The sequence below is a fragment of the Panthera tigris genome, chromosome B3 (assembly GCF_018350195.1).
Source record: "Panthera tigris isolate Pti1 chromosome B3, P.tigris_Pti1_mat1.1, whole genome shotgun sequence".
Lineage (NCBI taxonomy): Eukaryota > Metazoa > Chordata > Mammalia > Carnivora > Felidae > Panthera > Panthera tigris.
In genome coordinates this window covers 108,501,900-108,525,423 of record NC_056665.1, presented here as the reverse complement: position 1 = coordinate 108,525,423, position 23,524 = coordinate 108,501,900, and the positions used below count along the sequence as shown (strand labels likewise).

The window sequence follows — 23,524 nt, the reverse complement described above, 5'->3', positions numbered from 1 at the left end:
TGCTAGAGAAAAAAATATTAAAGGCATACTTACACAAAGCTAGCAACATCTCCTGTGCCAATAACAAATCTAGGTAATTTTAGTTCCTGATCAATTATGCAAAAGGAAATTGATAGAAAACAGTATGAAGCATATGTGAATAATACAAAGTAACTCCAGGAGATGGTAATGGAGCAGATTATTCAGACTTCAAATGGAACTGTTCGCAAAGATGGCTCTGGTCTCTTGCCATTTCCTTTAGAGCTAGAAAGAACATGATGATTTTAAGAATTGGAAGAATAAATTGCTTGTATATAGATTTCTTCTTTTCATCCTCAGACTGGATGAAAGGAAAACTATGCCAACTGAAAGCAGGTTTTAGAATCTCAGACTTCCTGTTATCTTTAATCTGATCTTATCATGTGTGACTTTACTAACCACTATTCTTCCAAACACTTAATTCAGGCAGTTTCTCTGGGCCCTTATTATGAAATCTGATATGACCTTTATTTTTCATTTTTTAACAAATTGACTTATCAGGAGTCTTCCTAAATTAAGCCTACCAAAAATGGAATTCCACATAAAAGACATTCTGGATTTCTGAACAGGCACCAGGAGAATGTCATTTGAAATAATTGTAAAATTTCCTACAATAAATCTGTCTTGTAGATCAGAGTATGAAGACGCCTTTTGCTGGTTTTTGTTACAACTGTGACTTGACACAGACATTTATTCCCTCTGAGGACTCAGGGTTGCTGATCAAGTTAGGAGTTTAAATGTATAAATATCCTGACAGAAGACAAAAGTCACTCTTCATATTACCCGGATGATGGACTCTAAATTCAACTTTATTTGGAAACAGAATTTTTGCAGATGTTATCAGATAAGATGACATCATACAGGATTAGAGTGGACCCTAAATGCAATGATTAGTGCCCTTATACTGACAATAGAGGACACAGAAATTTACAAAGAGGAACACCACGTGAAGACTGAAGCAGAGATGGGAGGGATATTTCTACAAGCCAGAACAAATGCTGAGGATTCCCAGCAACCACCAGAAGCTGGTAGAAAGGCTAGGAACAGATTCTCCCTCAGAGGCTTCAGAGAGAACCAATCCTACTGACACATTAATTTTAGACTTCTAGCCTCCAGAGTTGTGAAAGAAGAAATTTATGTTGTTTTAAGTCACCCAGCTTGTAGTATTTTGTTATATCAGCCCTAAAAAACTAACACGGTTCCCAATTATTTTTATAACCCAAATCCCCCACACCTCATTAACATCTGGGTAGGTAAAGAGTCACACATGTAGTTGGGATTTGCTCACACATTCTGAAGCAAGATCCCCAAGCCCTTTGAAAGTACTTCTTTCTCCTCAAAATTAAAGCCCCATAGTTCTGAGTATCTCCAGGGAGAGTTTCTCAGGTATGCACAAGTCTGCTCCTAGTAGATCTTTCCATGGCCTGTGTGGATATCACCCTCTGCCTGGTATGGTCACTGAAAAACTAAAGAACACAAGATGCCAAATTCTCAGGGGGTCTGTGATACAGGAGGAAGGTGAGCCTTTTAAAAACGTCTGTGTTGCATTGAAATAAAGGGGTCCTAACATATTAGAGTTTAGTAGAACAGCTTTTAAAAATTTTAATTGTGCCTTTCTATCTCCCTAGAAACTAGGCAAGTGCTATGAAGAAAATGAAGACATTCAAGTAATAACCATCACAATGAACCTATCACTGCCTGTCCATCAGTTAAGGAACTGAACCAGGTCAGCACATCATTCTTCTCTTGAGATGAGCTCCCTTAGATTTTTCATCTCCCAGCAAATGGACCTGGGTCAGTCCATCTGCCAGCTCAGGCCTGTCTGGATTCTAAAGGTGGATAAAAGGAGATGAAATTCCCACTGCATATTTGGGTGATGCTAGAGTAAATTAAAATTTTCCTTTTCTCAAAAGCAAATGTTTTCTGGAACTCTATTTCCATGTTTTCTCTCATGAGCTTCCATAGAGGTTCTGATATAATATTGTGACAGTTTTTTTTGTACATGCCCTTCTCTCCCTTCTAAAAAGTAAAAAGCTGAGCAAACAGAGAAGAAAGTAGGTCTGTTCTAAAAAAAAAAAAGCAGCAGCCATTATTATAAAATCAAATATTACCCCAGCTACAAGCCCAGGCGCTAACATTCGCTCACATCAGCTGTTCCTCTGCTCCTCCACAGCAAGCATGAGAACTATTGTTACTGACCAGGAAACATTTCCTGTGTAATCAACATTTCTTGCTGATTTGTTCTCTTACTGGGTGGTACTAGACATGGTGGAAAAGATGCTAAAGAAATCACAGTTCTGTTTTGATCAAGTACTTCATAATTTTAACAAACCCTCTCAGCATTATAGCAGTTGGGAAGAATGGACCGTATGTAGTCATGGTGGGCAACTGTGGGATAAGCCTCAAGGCTTACATGTGCTCTGGAGGAAGTTCCAAGGCTTTGATCCTTCTTTTCAGTTCCTGCAATATTTTTTAAGGCTTATTTATTTTTGAGAGACAGAGACAGAGAGATAGAGATGGACAGAGAGAGAGAGAGAGAATGAGCAGGGAAGAGGCAGAGACAGATGCAGACACAGATTCTGAAGGAGGCTCCAAGTTCTGAGCTGTCAGCACAGAGCCCAATGTGGTGCTTGAACTCATGAACTGCGAGATCATGACCTGAACTGAAGTTGGACACTTACCTGACTGAGCCATCCAGGTGCCCCAGTTCCTACAATATCTGATTCTGACCCTCTCTCATCTTAACTTCAGACTCTAAGCTCTCTATAATAATGACCACCTTTGTACTTGGTGTAGTTCTCTGCAGGGTTTGAATCTCATTTCTCCCTAATGGGCCCACGGAGTTCTTCTAAAAGTTAATGGCACAAAGACTCTTCTTGTCCACACCTGGAAACAAAGTTTGCTTGAAAGGTTTTGGTACATACCTTTCATTTCTACCTTTACACCCACTCCTCATCTTGTTTTTTCCCTATTTCTGTATGCCTGAATTCTCATTTTCTTTCTAACCCCTTGAACTCATTGAGAAGAATTGCCTGACTGGTTTTCTTTTTTCTTTTTCTTTTTGCCAGTACAGGCTGTCTTTCATAGTTCTGGTGGCTCCATAAACTACAGCCAAGAGACAATGGAATACACAACCTTTAGGCTTACCCATGGTTTCTAAGACCCAGGTTCCTCTTAAGTGGGAGGTGGAGAAATACCAGGAGAAATGGTGCTTTGGAAGTGAGAAGAGGACATTTTTATAATTTATTGTTTCCTATAGATTTGTATTTGCCATTTACTAGGTCTTGCTGATTGGCTAGGCAAACACAAATGTAGGGAATAAAGGTCTGCATATTTAATTGTACCTTGTTCGCTGGCCAAGCACTGGCTTGTCTTATGTTTGGGGATCTGATGGCTCAACCCAGGGACATAATTACTCTCACTGAAGCAAAGTAAATGATGACAATTAGACAATTACTCTAATCATCACAACTATTTCCATGATTATATTTACTTACTAAGAACTGCCTAAAGAGAGTAGTTTATTAAAACAGGAGCATAAATGATGAAAGGTAGGTAGGATCAAAGCAAAGGCTGGCTTTCTATTGAAATGTGCCTGGTGTATAAACCAAAATATATGATTCATCTTCCACTTTGTTGAGCAAGGCTGGTTGATTTTATTATAGCACTATAGAAGTCATCACATATCAGTGGATCAGATTTTTTTTTTTTTGTCCTTTGTCTTCCAGGTTCTGCTTCCTTTATGGCCAATGCTGAACATGAGCTTAATGTTGGACATTAGCCTTGGAAAATACAATGGGAAAAGACTTAATTCAGATGACCCAGATTCTGTAATAACTCTCTACAGTGACTCTGTACTGGGTCAACTTAGCTACGCTAAAACATGTTTTTAGAACTTCTCTACATGCTTCTGGTTTTGCATGGCCCTCAGGAGATATTATGCACAAGATCTGGAAGATGTAAATAAGGTAGTTCTGAGAATTACTGCAGGACATCAGGCAATTTGGCTCATGCACAACTGCATGTGCACCTACATGACGACCCCATTTTCTCCTGCATATACATGGCATTGAGTTTGGATGTAATAACAGACAGACATGAGTTCCAGCTTGTCATCTTAAGGTCCACTTGCCGTTCTGTGTCTTCTTCCAGCCTTTCAGGTTGCAGTTATCTTTCTTCTCATCCACATCCAGTTTTCCAGATGCTCATCTGGATGACCTATAGTGACTTGAGGCTCAACATTAGACACAGAAACAATGGCTTATATAGGCTGCTCCAACAGCTCCAAAAATTGTATCGCATCCAACCCTAAAATAAATTCTTCATTCTAAATCATTCATAGCAGTTCTGCTTCTATAATATAACCCTGATTTGTATACTCTCTAATTAGGTAAACTTAGGTATGATTTAATTTTTTAAATAAGGATACATACTTGATTTGTATTCATCCCAATTCCTTTGTGAGAAAAGAGAAAACTCACATGAAAAAATTTTAGAGTATATAGCATACAGATAGAAGATATTGTATGTGTGTGAGTGAACAGACACACGTGAGCCCACTTCTACATACTAATTGGTGTATTGTCAGTGAGCTTTGCTTTATCTAGGAATAGAATAATTATTGCTTTAATTGAAGATTTTAACGGCTCAAAGTAATATTAAAACTTCCAAACAAACTCCATGAACAATTTCCTTGACACATGCAAATAATATTGAAGAAAATTTAAGAAGATAGTGAAAAGTCATGGGGGTGTCTGGAAATGCAAAATATTATTCAATTGAAGGATGTTTTTCTTCTTATATTAAATTTGACTCTTTAAACCAATTACATTCAGGTTTTGATTTCTGATGTTAAAAGACAGCTATTCTTAAGTGATGAGTCACTAAATCCTATTCCTGCAACCAATATTACACTATAAGTTAACTAACTAGAATTTAAATAAAAACTTGGGGGGGGGGAAGAGCACTCATTCTTCATGAGTTTTTATTCCAGTATTTTCTGCAAGTCAATCAAAATCCACAGCTTGTCCAATCTCTCATTTGCCCTGAATAAAGGAAATAAGTAAGATCTTTGTACTTGTTACCAGTTAGGATAACCATATAGAGAAGGTCCTCTCTGTAAGACACATGATTTATAATATGTAATGTTTGTTGAATGAATGAATGAATGAAAGAATGAATGAATGAATAAGATCATAGTCTGTATATATTGGTCCCTTTTTACGTTGTAGAAGAAGCACCTAACTTCTGTTAAGTTTCTGCCTCATTTTCTAGGTAGAAACTGCCTCTTTTCACAGACTTACTTTAGTTAACCTGGGTTTAGGGTAAAGAGGAAAGACAACTGTGCCAAGTGGTGCTCTGGTTAACAAAATAGGACATAAAGCTAAGAGAAGCTGGTAATAGCAATGTATTTTCTTATGTTTTATCCTTTATGTAATTAACTATTCCTATTAAGATTCATCAATAGCTTTTATTTGCTAATATAAAATACTGAGATAAGAGGCTAGGCTATACAACCTTGTGCATTTGATGAGGATGCACAGAATCTGAAGCTGTCAGCACAGAGCCCAATGCAGGGCTCAAACTCACAAATCGCGAGATCATGACCTGAGACGAAGTCGGACGCTTAACCGACTGAGCCACCCAGGCCCCCCAAGAATTTTCACTTTAAATTCGTAGTCTGTGCACCTGTTATGATACCAAAATGATTGTGATGGGTGAAAGGCAGTAAAATTAAGTTGAAATACCCATTTATCCCAAGAATTTTATGTAATGACATGTCATTTAAAAACTATTTTTTAAAACTAAGTACTTCAACTATTTAAGTGCTTTATTTTCATATAAAAACTTGAAACCCTGGGGTGCCTGGGTGGCTCAGTCGGTTAAGCGTCCGACTTCAGCTCAGGTCATAATCTCATGGTTCACGAGTTTGAGCCCCACATTGGGCTCTGTGCTGACAGCTCAGAGCCTGGAGCTTGCTTCAGATTCTGTGTCTCCCTCTCTCTCTGCTCCTCCTTTGCTCACACTTTGTCTCTCTCTCTCAAAAACAAATAAACATTAAAAAAATAAAAAAACCCACAAAACCTTAAAACCCTGGTCAGCTTTTCAAATAAGAATGAGTGGAATTAAAAAACACAAAGTTTTGTCTTAATGACAAAAGTGTTGTGATAAACCCTTTTATTTGTATGTTGATGTTTTGTATTTCCATAGCAGATATAAGACCAAGATTATGGGAATTTCATGGTCATCAGGATTGCATTTATAGCCTGTCAAGCAGCCATAATGTCCCCTTTCACCTGTTATAATGAAAAGATTACTCCAATGAGTTTTTGCACTGAATGACAGATATAATGAAAGGTCTTCAATTTTAGGTCCTTCATAGGGGCAAGGAAGTCAATTGTGTAATGAAAACACTCTTCAGAGCAGGTCAGGTTGCTCAAAGATCATATCATTTAGTGTAATTGATTTAAAATATCTCATTTTAAGAGGCAATGGCCAGAAATAGGGACTAACTGAGAAGAAAAGAAAGATTTCATGTACAGGGAAGCTGGATGTTTAGAGTCTATCTGACCCAAGCCGTTGTTTTAGGAGAGCAGGAAGGCCGAAAAGGAGGTGGTTAAGATACCCTACTACTATGTTATCTGGTAGTTAATAACTCCACAATATGACTATTCAAATTAGTACCACAGTACTTTCATCCCCAGGTGAACTGGGTTCCTGAAAAATTTTTGTGGGAGACATAGACTTCATCGTTAAGAAGCTTAAGACCTTATTTTAAAAGTATGACTAAAATAAGCCAAAGTCATAATGGCAGTTTTAAGACAGTCCCAAATTCATAGAGAGGGAGGGTCCATCTATGTCCTCTTCCCTTAATTTGGGAGAATTTGCTACTACAGGGAAATGATATTAAGTGACTTCTGAGGCTAGGTCACAAAAGGAAATACAGATATTTATTGTGTTGTTCACTGGAGTGCTTGTACGAGAGCCTTGAGGCTGCCATGCTCTGAGGAGAACTAATCGCCCATATGTGAAACCATAGGGACAAGACCTGAGAGTGCATGAGAGAGGCCTGGCAGGCTGCCAGCTGCCCCAGCTCCCTGCTCTTCCGGCTCCAGCCACCAGCCAAATGCACCTTCCTGAAGACACCATGGCAGAACTGTTCTGCACATCCTATGAGAATTCCTGACCCACAGAAATGGTGAGAGATGACACAATGATTGCTGTATTAAGTTTTGAGTTAATTTTTTGCACAGTAACAGAATCAGAACAAAATCTGGAATCCTGAAGTGGACTGAATCTGTATCACAAACCTAAAATGGATTGGAGTTATGGAATGAACAAGGCACAGGGATAAAAGGCAGAGCACAGGAATATAGTCATTGGTATTGGAATAGCTTTGCATGGTGGCAGACGGTAGCTACACCTGTGATGAGCATAACATGTAGGAAAGTTGAATCACTATGTTGTACACCCAAAACTAATGTAACATTGTGCCTCAACTATCCTTAAAAATTGTTTTCAAATTATTTTCCTTAACATGAAAGAGTTCCAATACACACACACAAAATAAAAATAAAACAGCTGACATTGGCTTTGGCTTAAGTAATAGGCAGAGGATGAGGAGACTTGAGATTGTAAATATGGAAGTTGGACAGCCCTCAAGGAGGTTATTCATGAGGGCTGAACGGGAATTGAGAAAATTGTTTTTTGAAGCTGGAGGAAGAGAGATTCATTTCATGAAATGGTAGAATGCTTAACAACTCTTAATTGTGGTAACATTGAAAACAGAAAATGTACCTTATGAACTGATGGAACTGGCTAAGGTTTGGGGGCAAAACACTGGAAGTACAAGCTCTTTTAACAATGTATGGTTGGTCAGAGGCATAGACATATGAAATACAAAAGGGAACTTTTGATTTTCTAGTAAAATTTGGAGAAAACATAAAGGATCCAGGGCTTGCTGGGTTCTAAAATAAGGTCATTTCATACTCCCAGTTTCTTCAAATCGCAAAAATAACAAAACAAAACAAAACAAAATAAAATAAAATAAAATAAAATAAAATAAAAATAAAATATTCTAATTAAGAAATGGCTTCAGGGCAAAGACCAAATCCAGGGTGGGCCTATAAGATTCCTTGTTAAGACCTCAGAAAAACATAACTTTGTGCTGCATAGATCAGTTCAAACAGACAAAAAAAAAAAAAAAAAGACTTCTGAAGATTTTAAGAGCATGCCTGGCAGATACCCCACCCCCTCCCTCCTGTTAAACAATAGGTCCCCATGAATCTTAGGAGCATTTCCCATAAAAGCTGCAAAGGGAACACAAGGTAAAAGAGGTTATCTCAAAAAAGATTTGTGGGTTTGATCTCTGTCTAATGAGATCGATAATCAATTGATACACAGAAAGCCCATATCATTTTTAAAGTAATTGTATCAGTGCGGACAGAATAGAACAAAGACAATGCAAAATAGTATTTGGATCTCTGCATCCCTATAGGCAGGAGAGAGTCTGAGAAAATGCCTCAGTTGCATACACAGTCTCCTTTTTTTATGGGAAAGGAAGGATAACTTAGTGATGGAACCATGATCCCACAAGGTGGAAGAACTCTGGAGACTAAATCCAGTGAGAACTGGCTCCTCATGAAGGAACTGGAAACATGCGCCTGCAACTGAAACATTGCAGTGTTTCAGATGGTAGCTACACTTGTGGTGACCATAGCACAACATAGAGACTTGTTAAATTACTTTGTTGTACATCTGAAATTAATGTATGTAACACTGTGTGTCAACTATACTTCAATTAGAAAAAAATTGGGCTATATATCAGTAACCTTTGTGCCTCCCATTTCCACCACCATCTCTTTTGAATGGTTGTGCTCCTTCCCCTTTTGAATAGGTATATGCCTATCCTATTCCTACCCTGCCATTGTATATTGAGTGCATGGAAGGCAAATATTTTTTAATCTTAATTTGCACATCTTAAAATGGAGAGGGATGATGCTTGAGGAGATGTGCTAGCCCAGGGAACCTCATGCCCATCTGTAATGAGTTGCTGGGCTTCAAGCCTGAGCCTGATACTATAACGAGATCAAATTTGTGGGAACTATTAGGAGAAAGTGACTATAGTTTGAATGTGGGATTAATGCAAATAATTTTTGGCCAAAGTACAGAAGTAGAGATTTTAAAATATGATCCTATATTATTTAACACTGCTCCCACTGAGAAATGGGGTCTATAATCCTTTCCTTTAAATCTTGGAAGCGGAGTGATAGGAAAGAAGTAATGTTATGTAACTACCATGGCTAGTTCATAGAAGGCTTCTGCTTGTTCACCAGTACTTTCACACCGGATCCTGTGGCTACCATGTGAGCAGTCCAACTGCCCTGAGCTTACCAAAGCTGTGAGGAAGCTTCAATTAACTCACATAACTAGACAACATGGACAAGGTCTGGGACCACACCGCTGATGGAGAGACTCCTTGCCAAGTCTCTAGATGTTCTAACTCTCCACCGTTCCATTTCCAACCTTGGTCTGACAGCTACTACATGAGAGACCCTGTACTGGCATCCAGTCCAGTTTCTCCCAAAGTTCTAAACCCAGAGACCATGAGAGATGATGATGACATGATTGCTGATGTTTAAAACCACAAAGTCTTGGGATGATTTGTTGCATGGCAATAAATACAGTCACAGATCAAATAATGTCCATTTATTTCTTGCCTACTAAAGCACAGTATAACAGCCCATTAAGTGACTATCAATTACATAATATATATTTTAAATTAGAAATGCTAACTTTAGGGGCGTCTGGGTGGCTCAGTCGGTTGAATGTCTGACTTTGGCTCAGGTCATGATCTCGCAGTTGGTGAGTTCGAGCCCTGTGTCGGGCTCTGTGCTGACAGCTTGGAGCCTGGAGCCTGCTTCAGATTCTGTGTCTCCCTCTCTCTCTGCCCCTCCCATGCTCATGCTCTGTCTCTCTCTGTCTCTCAATAATAAATAAATGTTAATAAAAAAAATTAAGAAAAAATAAATGCTAACTTTATCTAATTATTTTTTATTTATCATTGCTCACTGAAACTTTATGCGATTTCCCCCTACTGTGTTTTCATGAGATGCTGTAAGTTCTTTTCATACCTCTGTAGAAATATTCAGACCATATATATTTTTAAATGCATGTAATTCTTCATGAAAACAGTGAATTTCTTTCTGACCTCTTCATTTGAATATGTTAATATCTGACTCAGTTTCCAGGTCTTAGAGATAGTAATTTGGAGGTTTTTAATGGAAAAGACATTAAAATATTTACCAGTGGTATCCCAACAGCAGTGCCCTGAGTTTTAATTACACTAGAACTGAAATCCTGAGAAGTGAAAAATAGTCATACAGAAGTGGTTTTGCTTGTCTGTCTGTTTGCAAAATTTCCAGTTTATCGATTGTGAAGACTAGGATCCCCAAACCTCAATAGTTCCAAATGGCCCCTATCTCTCCATCCTCCTCCCTAGAACAAAAGATATCAGACAGGTGTCTCAGAGCCTGAAGAGATAAAGGAGATACAGCTCTGGAGAGGTTGTGGAGAGAGTGGCCACGATCTCCCTGGGGAAGTGGAATATATATGCTTCTAGGCTACAATGGTGTGGTAACCGTATTTCCTAAGACATACCTACCTCATTTTTAAATGGAGTGATAGATAGGAGCAGTGATGTTGGTCTGTGTCCCTGAGGGACAAATGGGACGAGGCAAGAGAGAAGCATTCCTGATGGCATTGCTTTAGCAAGAGCTACAAAGACTCGGTGTACTGAATTTAACGGAAAAGTGGAGGAAGTGTGTAGCCCACAAAATGAGGGTAAGGGTGACATTTGTGAGGTTAGTCTGAGGCAGCAGGAAGGAGGAGGATTTCCAGAACCCTTCCCACCTTAGTTGTTTACCCTTGGGCAGAAAGGGTATCTGGAGTGGGATGAGAGTGAAGCAGGGCCCTTGAATTCTACCAGAGAATCTAAATATTACTTGAAGAAGAGGAAGATAAGGAGAGAAGGAGGAAGAAAAAAAAAGCTGTGAAAGAAGAAGGTTTATTTATAATCCCTTGACTTTCTTGCTAGTTTAGAAAACTCTATGACACTAACACATAGAAAAACTTAGTTTTTCCTTCTTCTTCTCTTTATTTTTTAAAATTATGTATTTAGTTTGAGAGAGGGGGGAACACGCAGAGAGAGGCAGAGACAGAATCCTAAGCAGGTTCTGCACCATCAGTGCAGAGTCCCACACTGGGCTCAAACTCACAGACCATGAGATCACGGCCTGAACTGAAATCAAGACTCAGACGTTTTACCAACTGAGCCACCCAGGTACCACCACCCCCCACCCAGTCTTCTTCTTTTTTTAATTAAACTTACAGAATAGACAGAAAGTCCATGGAAAAAACAACAAAGGGAAAAGCGTGGGAAACATTCATCCAGATCATGGGTCCTTTAACATCAAAATTCATAGCTGTTTCTTACCAACCTGACCGTAAGCTAGTGAGGATACTTGCCTTCCTGTTTGACTGGTAGTTCTCTCCATTTTTTTCTACTATCATTCTACTGTGCCTTAGATGTATATAGCAGGTTATGTCCACAGAGCACAAAATATTATACAAGTCATCTCATTCATCTTCAATCTCTGGAATTTTATACCCATGTGAAAATTTCCTAGCCAGATCCTATAAATTCAAAGATGTACATCTGGGTTAATTTATCCAAGGGGCTTTTAGATGATGAGAACCATCAGGAGCTATTTTTAGAATAGAGGGAATGCAGCATTTTTAAAAATACAGATTCCATCGACTTGAGGCCTCTGAGTTGCTAAAAGCAGCCTTTGGAGCAGAGGTCATCAGCAGGAACTCGATAATCCCTGAATTGGAAAGGCCACACAGTGGCATGGGAACTGACATTCTCTCTTGGGAGTCAGTAAGTGAGGCAGATGGCTCCCAAGTTAAAGGCATATTCTGCCCTATTTTTCTGTACTGATGGTACAAAGAGGTGGGTATATCACTTTAAGATGGCCTCTAAAGCTACCCATATACTGTAATCAGATTTCAATTAGCAAGAAGGAAGCTAGATAAGTTGGAAAGAGTTTGGACTCTCAAGAGAATCTAGGCTTTAACTCTTACCAGTTTTTTTTTTTTTTTTTTTTTTAAGTAAAGAAGTAGGAAAGCACGCATCTTGGAATTGCTAGAAGACAGAATGAATTTGGAGAGAATGAATGGCAGACGAAGATGGAAAGACAGGCAGTAGCCAGGCCATGTAAGACACGGTCAAAATTCTGAATTTTATTCTGAAAGTACGGGAAGTTAGTGAAGAGGTCATAGCCAAGAAATTCTGGTCTACCCCTTGGAAACAGAGACTATAGTAATCCTGAAAAATCATGAAAAAGACACCCCTGTCCAACTGCACGTATATCCATATACTTCTCCCTCCAAAAACACACATAAAAATTCTGCCTCTCTCTATAAGTCTTTTTTTTTTTTTTAGTTAAGTAGGTTCCTTTCATAAAATCTTTCTCCATTAATGTGGTTTACAATTCCTTAATTTTCCCTATTTTCCTTCTTTGAAAACAAGATAACCATTGGGCCTTGGCATACGTATTGGCTCTCTATGCTATGGGCCAACTGTCACCAAGCTCTCCTTGGAGACAATCACTGCCTGGTGGAGCCTGGTGCCCTGCCACCACCTGTGTCCCTGTCACCCAGGGTCCAGCTATATGATTAGACCACAGTCTTCAATGAGTAACATATTCCTTTCTTGGTCACACTTATGGAGTTTCTGAAGGGCAGTAGAGATTACTGTCAGGCACACATGACCTCCATGTAGACAAGGGAACTGAAGAAATTTATCACTACTCCACTAAGATGCCCCCATAAGAGCAGTTAACCTGGACTCAGAGTGTTGAATTGAAATCTGTAGAACATTTGCCAAGAGTTGTGACCTAGGGGCGCTAAACCTATCTAAATGCTTCCTATCTATTGCTTCAGTTTTACGGGACTGAAGGATTGCTGTTTCTTGTTAGGAAGTTCATTTCAGTCCCTATTACTTCCAGCTTCACACTCAAAGCACTGAGAATTTCAAGTGGCGTATATTCAAACAGACAAGTGTCCTTACATCATTTCTGTATTCACTTCTTAAAATTCTTCCATAATGCTATTGGTTGTTTTTAACTAAATTCACATGGTTCAAGGAAACTGCCCAGACCTGTGGAAGTCACATACCAGAAAGTGAGATTTCTTTTTTTTTTTTTTCAACGTTTTTTATTTATTTTTGGGACAGAGAAAGACAGAGCAAAGTGAGATTTCTTATACAACCTAACCAGTGCAACCTTAAACAAATTTATAGACAAACTTAAGAAGTAAGGAGTACAGCACCATTCTTGTGGAAAATAGAAGGCATTCATTTTCACAATTGGCCTTTTGATGCCAGTGCACCACCATCCAAACAGATTGTTGATTACTGGTTAAGTCTTGTGAAAAAAAAATTTGTTTTGTAGAAAACCTGGGTGTTATGTAAGTTACTACTGAGTTGTAGGTCTTGGCAGAGTTCCAGTGCTTGTCTTTCTAACACTAACTGAAGGTGGAATGAAACATGAAAATGCAGTACAGTTCATAAGACAGAAGTGGTGTGGAGCTTTTCAATAGCAAGCAACTTTTGTATTTTGAGAAGCATTGTCTTAAAATGTGGATGTGTTTCCAAATTCCAGTGGCTAGAGAAACTGTTGTTGTATTCATTAAAACTGGAATTCCTGATGCTATTGTCCTAGAAGTGGAATTTGAGACCAGACCTAATTGGTTGTTGTGTTAGCAAACATGGCGGCTTGGTGAGTGTAATGAAGTGTCCACAGGAGTACTGAAAAGCAGTTTTACCAGGTCACAAGCTTGACATAACTATCATTTCTATGTCTCAGTTATAGTCCACCTATTTGGTTACTTACCAAAAGATGCTTACTGTTTAGCATTTGAAATATACTTATCATTTGTACCAGTTGAATATGCCTTTCCTTAAACAAACAAACAAACAAACAAACTTAAAAAAAAAAAAGATTTGTTAGGTTGGACCCACAGCACTGAGGCAAGACACTTCTGATTACCCAAAGCCCTGTGACATGTGGGAGCTAATTTGGCAGATGGGAAGGGTCACTATTCCTGGCCCGTGTGAGTGGCACATACTATTCCTTGCAATCCTTTCAGTTGATTCTTTCCCCAGTCTCAGGTAACTTCCTTACATGCATAGTTTCATCAAGGCTCAGCTGAAAAAGTGATGGCAATATTACGAAGATTTTTGAAGTTCCTTGTGTTGCTCCCTCCTGCGAACTGTAGCTTTTTCAGTTTCCTGGACTCCCAGTCTCATTCCAATTCCATCAGGCTCTATGCTGGTTCCTTCTTGTAGTGCTATGATTGGGAAACTGTCTCAAGACAGTAAACTGGAGCATTTATAGGGCTAACCTATTTGTTCTCATGTCTTAGGCATCACTGCCCTGTATTGCCTGGTATTTAGTGTCTTAAGAACCATTAATTCATATTTTGTCTGTTTTTTTTTTCTCCTTTGATTGTTTCAAGTGGGATGGTAAATTTTCCATTTGGCTGGAAGTGATATTCATTCTCTCTTGATTTCACTCTTTATCAGGTTTTCTTCCTATCTCTTCCTCAAAAGTGCTCTACTCAAAGTTTCCAAAGGGCCGCACACTGCAAAAAGCCAATGGTCTCTCAGGTTTCATTACTTAACTAATCAGTTGTACTTAACAGTTGATTACTAAATTTTTAAAGTTTTTATTTAAAATCCAGTTAGTTAACATACAGTGTAGTATTAGTTTCAGGGGTATAATTGAGTGATTCGACACTTCCATACCTCTCACAGTGCTCATCCCAAGTGCCCTCCTTAATTCCCATCACCTATTTCACCCATCCCCCACCCACCTCTCCTTGGTAACTGTCAGTTTGTTCTCTGTAGTTAAGAGTCTGTTTCTTGGTTTGCCTCTCTTTTTCCCCCTTTGTTCATTTGTTTTGTTTTGTCAAATTCCACACATGAGTGAAATCATACGGTATTTGTCTTTCTCTGACTTATTTTGCTTAGTATAATACTCTCTAGTTCCATCCACATCATTGCAAATGACAAGATTTCATTCTTTTTTATGGTTGAGTAATATTCCAATATACATATATATATTACCACAACTTCTTTATTCATCAGTTGATGGACAGTTGGGGTGTTTCTATAGTTTGGCTATTGCAAATAATGCTGCTATAAAAATTGGGGTGCATGTATCTTTTTGAATTAGTATTTTTGTATTATTTGGGCAAATACCTAGTAGTGCAAATCCTGAATCACAGGGTAGTTCTACTTTTAACTTTTTGAGGAACCTACATACTGTTTTCCAGAGTGGCTGAACCAGTTTGCATTCCCACCAACAATGCATGACTACTTTGGTAGAAAGGACTACTCATTTTCTTTGAAACACCTTTTCCTCTGGCTCCCAGGATACAATTCTCTTGACCTTTTCCTCTGGCTCCCAGGATACAATTCTACAATTCCTTGACTAAGTTGCTCCTTCTTTGCAGAGTCATCCTCATATTCCCAATCTCTAAATGTTACTGTGTCCTGGAGCTTAGTGGTAGGACATGTCCTTGTATCTCTCTGTACTCTGCAGGTGATCTCATCAAGTCTCATAGTCTTATGTATCTTTAAACACTAACTCCTAATTTTTATCTCTAGCCTTCTAAAATTTACATGTGGAAAATGTATCTCAAACTTAATACTCCCAAAACTGAACTCTTAATTCCCCTCAGTGCCTGAACCTGCAAATTTTGTAAAGGAATTAACTTGAGTTTGCCCCTTGGTGAGTTACAGATAGAGACTACACCAGGTGGAGTTGTCACACAAAGGAAACTTTATTTGCAGCAAATAAGGAGATCACAGGGAAAAACCTCCAAAGTTGTGGCTCTCTAAGCAGGGATGAGTGAGTTTCTTTCACTGATGGTTAAGATGAATATTCAGAAAGGGGAGTTTTGTCATTGTATTTACAGATGGGCCTAAGGCTGCACATGACATGCATCTTAAGGAAACATGCCTATACATACATTCTACGTTATGTTAATGAGGTTTAACCTCCTCTGATTTATTGTCTCTGATATGGTAAGGTTATTTCCAGGCCTAGAAACTCTTAGTTTTTGGGTTCCCTTTGTCCCCTTAAAATCCTTAACTACTAAAGTTTTTGCATTTCTTTGCAATTCCAAGAAAGTTCTGTAAGAAGTGTGCTTGGGCAAATAGAGATGGTCAGGGCACAGTTCACAGAAAATAGCTGGAGGCCTAAAATGACTTCTCTTGTATCACAAAAGCTATGTGTTGTCTTTCTTTTTCTGGGGACACCTAACTTTCTGTGTACACTTTCAGATCCATCTCCTTAGAAAATGGCAACTTTGTCTTTCTGATTGCTGAAGCCAAAGCCTTACCATCATCTTTGACCACTTTTCCCACACTTCTAGCAAATTCAGGCAGGTGCACTATCTTCACCTACTTCCCTGCTATCCAAGTCATTATCACCTTTCACCTGCATTACTTCAAGACCCTCTAGTGATCTCTCTGTGCACACTCCTCTTTACACTCTTCACATACTTCCAAGTTGTTAATTTCAAAACGTGAACTGGATTGTGTCACTCCTCTGCCTAAAATGCTACAGTGTTTCCCATCTCACTCATATTAGGATAAAAGTCTTTACTTTGATCTTCAACAGACTATATGACCTAATGTTACACAGGTTACAACTTTTCCTTTCTCTCTACTCCATCTACAATGGCCTCCTTATTGTCTTCAAACATGGAAAGCACATTCCTGCCTTCAGATTGTTGGCCACTGTGACTTTCTCTTCCTTCTGCCTGGAACACTCTGAAATGGCTGGTTCATTCCATTATTTCCTTCAGGTCTCAGGTCAAGTAGCACATTATCAGAGCATCTTCCTGGCCAACTTCCTGCTTCTTGCACTGGATATTTCCAAGAGAGCAGGGATGTTATTTGCAGATACATTCCTAGTACTGGTACACAGTAGATACTCAATAGGTATTTGTTTAGTGAATACATGAGTGAAACGCTATAGTTATGGGACATTTCTGACCTATGACATTAAACAATGCAGCTGCTACCAAGTGCGTTTTGATTACCAGGTAGCTTTTCAGGTTGGATGTAGCAGTATTCTTCTGAGGGTTTCTCAAGTATTCTTGAAAGGTATCAGTTAGTTAAGTCTTATGTGTTTTGTTTATGTCTTCCATTGTTTTTTGGTGTATCAAATGATATAAAACAAATCATCATACAGAAGGACTTTGTTTCAAGGAAAGGAAAAGCTTCTTCCAACTGAATAAGGTTTGACCTTTAAGTTTCCAAGGGGTAAATAAAGATATTATTTTCAACTATTTTCTAATGTTTGACCATTTTGATTAGGGCAAAATGGTCCTATTCCATGAAAGTATTCTCTTAATGACACAAAAATCATACATTTTCCTGGTACGGTTTCAAACAGAAAAAGGTTTTATTTTTTCGGTTATAGAAAACACAGTCCTGTGATCTTAATTATACTTATTTTATCTCCAAAGTATTCTTTCAATTTAGGTCTTATAATTTATGAAAGAATATGTGTTATTATTTTTTTGGTGCGTAAAAATCTTCTGCCTCAATTTTAGCAGTAGGATTTTTTTTTTACCAAGATGGTATTTTACAATGTTTTAGCAATGCTTCTCTGGGCTGGGAATGATATATAATGGATGATTTTTGCTGCATTTCACATAGCGGTGGTCTCAATAACAGTGATTATAATTATATAATAGAATGACAGACGCAACTACTTATTCACATAGTTTTCCACATCTACATGAGAATTTTCAGAGCAGGAAATATTTTCATCATTTATATATGTATTCATATATATGTTACTCTTATAGAAAAATGTATATGGTATTATTCCAAATTTTAGAAGGAGATAGAGCACATATATAAATTGTTGAATAAGAGGCCGGTTAAAATTAAAATTTAGTTAATTGTAAGGAATCATCATTGTCTCATAATTATAAGTGTCACTTTAATATGCAGTTATTTTACTTTTAGAAACCCTATTTTCATCTAACAATTTTCTCTCCATCTAAATCTTGTAAGGAAGGTAGCATAAGATTTTATTCCTATTTTACTGATAGGAAAACAGGTTCATCTGGGAAAAGTAATTCTCTCAAAGTTATATAATTTGTCCCTGCTCTTTACAAATGATTATGGCATGTGTGTTTGTGGTGTGTAAAATGCAGAAGTAAGCAAAGGGAGGACAAGAACAGAACAGTAGATGTCAGGGTCTCCTTAGTAAATCTCAGGGCCACCTCTTAGGCTTCAACTGTTCATCAACATTATGACCCTTTGCTTTGGTGAAAACAGGGAAAATACCAACAGGCCTTTCTGACTTTGCCTCAACAAGACTTAATGAATTACATCACATAAAATAACCAAAGAACTGTTGAGCTGTTAATATGAATGTTTTTTTCTCTCTAGTTCCCAATTTTTCCCCCCCAGGAAGAAACAATCCCAATTAGTGAAACCACTTTCCTATGCTCCCAATTGTAAATACAGAATCACAAACCGTTCATGAGCCAACACAGCCCCTAGATGTGTGTGCTTGATGCGTCACAGTTCCTAACACTCCATGTTATATGACACCCACTGCTCTAAATGCTCATTGCCTGTCTGGCCCCTGGAGGCATTTGAGTCTGGCCCAGAAGACCACAGACTTTCATCACTGTTGCTCTCTGTTTTTCCTCCCTGGGCTGCAGATCATCTATCTCTTACCTTTATTTTACCTGTGACTAGAGTTAATGCCACACTGTTGACTGTACATCAATTAGGAGACTCGACTGCCACTTTCTATAAACGTCAGCTAGAATGCCTCCCTCTAGCATTACAGAAAGCTCTTTCTGAACAAAACTTATTTTTAGAAATGCAACATAGTGATTTTTTTTCTAAAAGTAAAGTTTGAATTTCCATTTTATTTAGAAGCCTTAGGGATATTATGGCTGAGGAAATGCATTCTTTAGCCAAGGGACTTGATCATATTGTCCTTACAGATGACAGTGGGTATTTTGCTGGAGTAAGGATAATAAAATTAGACCTGTCATTTTTGTTTAGGTATCTGAGAAGTAAGTGTGTGGCATGAATGATGCTGGCTCAGGCTTTTAGACCTGAGCAAAGGGGCCACAAGACTCCATTTTCAGTGCTGTCTGGCTTTCATGCCTATTCTAGGCAAGGCTGCTACTCAAGGTCAAAAACTGTCTTTCCTCGAGAAACACATTGTAATATGTAGAGCTTTTAGTATCTCCTTTGGATATGTTCCTAATTATAATTTTCCTCCGTATCCCAGTCTCCCAAAGTACAAAGTGAGCTCTGGATGACTCTGCTGTATCTAACTTACCATTCAGTAAACAACCACTCAACGTCTTGACCCTACACTTCATGATAGACATTGCTTTAAGGCCTGATCTGCTGGAATAAAACAAAGGAGTTTGTTCTGAGAAAGACTGGTGATCAAGACAGGAGAAAAAATTAGGCAACCTTAAGAGAGAGACTTGAGCAAGACTGTATCTTAAGGGGGCACTCCTGTTTACACGGTTTAAAAAAAGCTTCAAAAGTTTAACAGTATGCATTTTTGCTTATCGCCATGGTTTGAGTTACTTTCATGATAAGAGATTTTTCTATATAAATACATGATTTTTACAGTGTAAGGTTCTAGATTTATTTATCTAATCCCATACTAAGGAACTTACTCAAGTAATATAGAAATAGGAAAGAGGCTGGTACATGAAAGGGTAATGCCCAGTGAGTATAACTGCCTCATTTTATGTCACACAGAAGGTGCTTTAGTTCATGCCTTGTAAGTGATGCTGTTCTTTCAGGAACTGTGGCTTCTTTTTCACTTCAAGGTTTCCATAGGACCGAGAGCTTATATATTAAAATTCTTTGTGCCTAATTAGCTCACTAACCATCACATATCCCCTGTGAATGTGTGTGAGTTTTATCATTTTGCAAGTGGACATGCTTATTTTGTCAATTCTGAGCAATAGTATTTTCAATAATATATATAATTGAGACTTTACTTAAAGAGCTGTGTTTTAACGTAGGGCTTTATAAACACAAAAGTGTTGTTAGGAAAAACTAAACTCATGATAGAATCAATCATGAACACATAAATAAAGAACATAAGCAAATTTATCTGCATGTATACACAGACTAATACAACTATGATATATATGCAATGTGGGAATTCTGAGCTAGCCACAAATTTCTCTTCACTACTGCATTGATGAATCCCTGCATATCGACTGGGTAAGGGAAATTACTTTGTTCCTCATTACCCTTATTCTGGTATCTATCTTGCGCTCTATCCACAAAAGTCCAAATCAGATTCATAACTTCCTTGCATTGGAAAATATATATCAACATTAAGATTGCATACAAGTGCTTAAAGTTTAGACTTTTTAAAGACAAATTATTTAAAGATATCTAGCTACATTTCTGTTTGATAATATGCAGGCTTGAACAAATGCATCAGCTTCAGGTTATAAGGCTCTCTTCTATTTGCTACAATGTTTTCCTTTTTTTTTCTGTCATGCATTGGGAGGGATTCATAAACCCTCCTGGATTCTTGACAGAAATAGGAAAAATACTGGTTTCATAGTTCTCAAGAGGAGAGTTACCCATTTAGAAGTACTTTTTGAAGTTATTTGCTTCACAATCATTCTCATCTATTTCTTAATTATTTCTTACATCACCTCCCCCTGACCAAATGGTGGTAGAAGCTGGGCTATACAACTGTCAGATATGTACCTCCAGATGTTTCACTATTTAACTATTTGGTTAGGGGTGTCAGAACTTCTTTTCTAAGCAGTTACAACTCTTTAAATTTGTTAAGGCCTTAGAATACTTTAAGAGAGATGCCAGTCTGGATTATGAAATTCGTGACACTGTGAGAAAACAGTAATTTCCTAAAAAAATACTTTTACAAAGATGATTAGGCACAACATTACATTCTCTCTTCTAGCCTCTTCTAATTCTTCCTCTATTTCCATCATTTTGGAACCCCAGCTAACAAAAGAGACAAGGGAGCCTTCTGGTACTTACCTAACCTAAGAGCTTGTACGTCCTTTAATAATTATAACTTTGACAAATCAACTGTGGCTAGATTACTGAGTTTCCTAGTTGATTACTTAAAATCCCAACTTTGCCACATTTTTTTACAGAGGAAAAACCCAAATTCTCTTCACCTTTGCCTACAAATTTGCATGTGCATACTGATCCCAAGACTATGTAACTTCAGACTTCCAGAGAGGCATTCTGAAGTGCTTAGAAACAAAAGGAACAATATGTCCCTGTTTTATAAGGCCATTAGGCTTTGAGGAGAGAACGAAATGTCAGAATATTAAGAGAAAATGGAAAAGGGGCAGATTCAAATGTGTCTACTCCTTTTGCTATATATCTCATTCTACTTCAATAGTAATCATCCCACTTGATCTGAACATACTTTTCTTTGCAGTACCCACTGCACCTATGCCTTTCATGCTGTCAAACATGGTCCACTTAAAGCCTTACTTAAAAGGAGCAATCCCCTCTAGAATGATGATACCAAGTAGGACAGAGGTGTAAGAATCTTTCAGCTGCTACAACAACAAAAAAACCTGCTTACCTTGCAGGCTAATCTTTTAGAAACTTTCTTATTCTGAATTCAGTAGAACTGATGTGACCTACCCATACACCAAGACTAAGGCTGTCCTAGTGCTTTGGTGGCTGCTTCAAATATTTTCCAAAAATTTAACATGTCCTAATGACACTTACTGTGCACCTCTCACAAGAACCCCCATATCTCAATCATCTGCCACTGAAAAGATTTAAGCACACAATGCTCCATGCACGTCTATAATCTATATTCCTTGCAATGAGTCGCCTGTTTTCTGTCCTACAGGCATTTTCTTTGAGCACTCACCACAGCTGTCCATTGAAGTGCCTGTGTTAGAACTGATTAAAGTATTGAGGCAACCTTAACTTTCCCAAAGACCAAGCTGTAACAAGTAGTGACAATGAAATTCTGAGTAATAAATGTGGACCTTCAATAACATGGCCACATAATCCATGCTTAACAAGAGAATTGCCAGAGTTCCAGACTTGGCTAGATGCCCGGTCCTAGACACGGAGAAAGACGTCTCCACAGCATCAACCACTAATGAGTAGGATAGACTATTCCCCCACAACAGAAGCTATTTTGATTTACTTCCATGATTCCATAGGACATGGAGGGTGCCAAGGACCAAAAATGTTTGTTGAAATAGAACCTATATCCCACCTCCATGAAAGTGAATTGTATCAAAACAAGGCCAGATTCCTTTAACAATCAGTTTCATAAAGAAGATGAAGGCCATTTGATAGCTGGAACTAAATTTAAAATACTCTGGCAGAGTCAGAATGTATTCTGAGGGATTTACCTCTAAGAGAGTTATCCAGGTTACTGAACCCTTTGTGGGATTCTGAATTAGTGCACTGAAACCTCTGTGCCTAAATCAGATTTACTACTTCTTCCTCAGTCTTGCCCTATGATTTTCAACTCCTCTCATTTTAGCTTTGAGTTTGACCTTGTAGTGTAAGCCCTAAGAGCTTATATTCTTTCTTCCTTCCTTCCTTCCTTCCTTCCTTCCTTCCTTCCTTCCTTCCTTCCTTCCTTCCTTCCTTCCAGTGTCTGACTTAAGCTTTGATTGCCCAGGCATCAGAATGGTATCCACTCAAAATTACCAGTCACACTAGACAAAGAGCTGGGTGGCCTCTGCCACCTCCACCCCAAGGACTTCCTTTGTTTTAGAGATATTGGTTGATTTTGATCAATGACAGTTTGGGCTGCGTGTTCTTCTCTTCCTACACTTTAAATTCCCACTCTTATGTTTTAAATTCACCCATAAAGAGGGAGACTGTGAAGCCCTAGACCCCTCCCCTCCCCACAACTCTAATAAATGTGGAACTATAGACCCACTCTCTCCCTCTCTGCCCATGATCTGGCTGTGTGGTCCCACATGTGCTGTGAAGCTCCTAGGTAATGTAAGTGATAAACCCCCTTTTTCCCCCCAAAGTTTCCTGATGGTTGTTCCTGAGGGTGTCTTGCAACCATAATAAGAACCACAAGGGTCACTCTAGCCACACACAATTTTTGATAGGCTGAGATGGGCACAAAACAGACCTCATCCTTCCCATGCTTCAGATATTTCAGATAACTCATAAATCATCCCACTGCCTATCATCTAGTCATCTTGGTGCTTACTCAGGCTTAGTGCCAGCATTTCTAAGGGATGTACTAACTGAGAATACCATCTCTTTTCCCTCCCTATATCAGAGCTCTGTTCCTATATCTTAAGCAGTGTCTCTGACCTTCTAGAGGTTGAAGGGAGTTGAGAAGGAACCTGAATGTCTAAAACATGGGCATTTGTT

At 38.4% G+C, this 23,524-nt stretch overlaps 1 pseudogene; it reads left to right on the top strand.

Moving 5' to 3' along the window:
• Positions 1-13,350: 13,350 nt before the first annotated feature.
• Positions 13,351-13,773, top strand: LOC122239517 (annotated as a pseudogene).
• Positions 13,774-23,524: the final 9,751 nt, after the last annotated feature.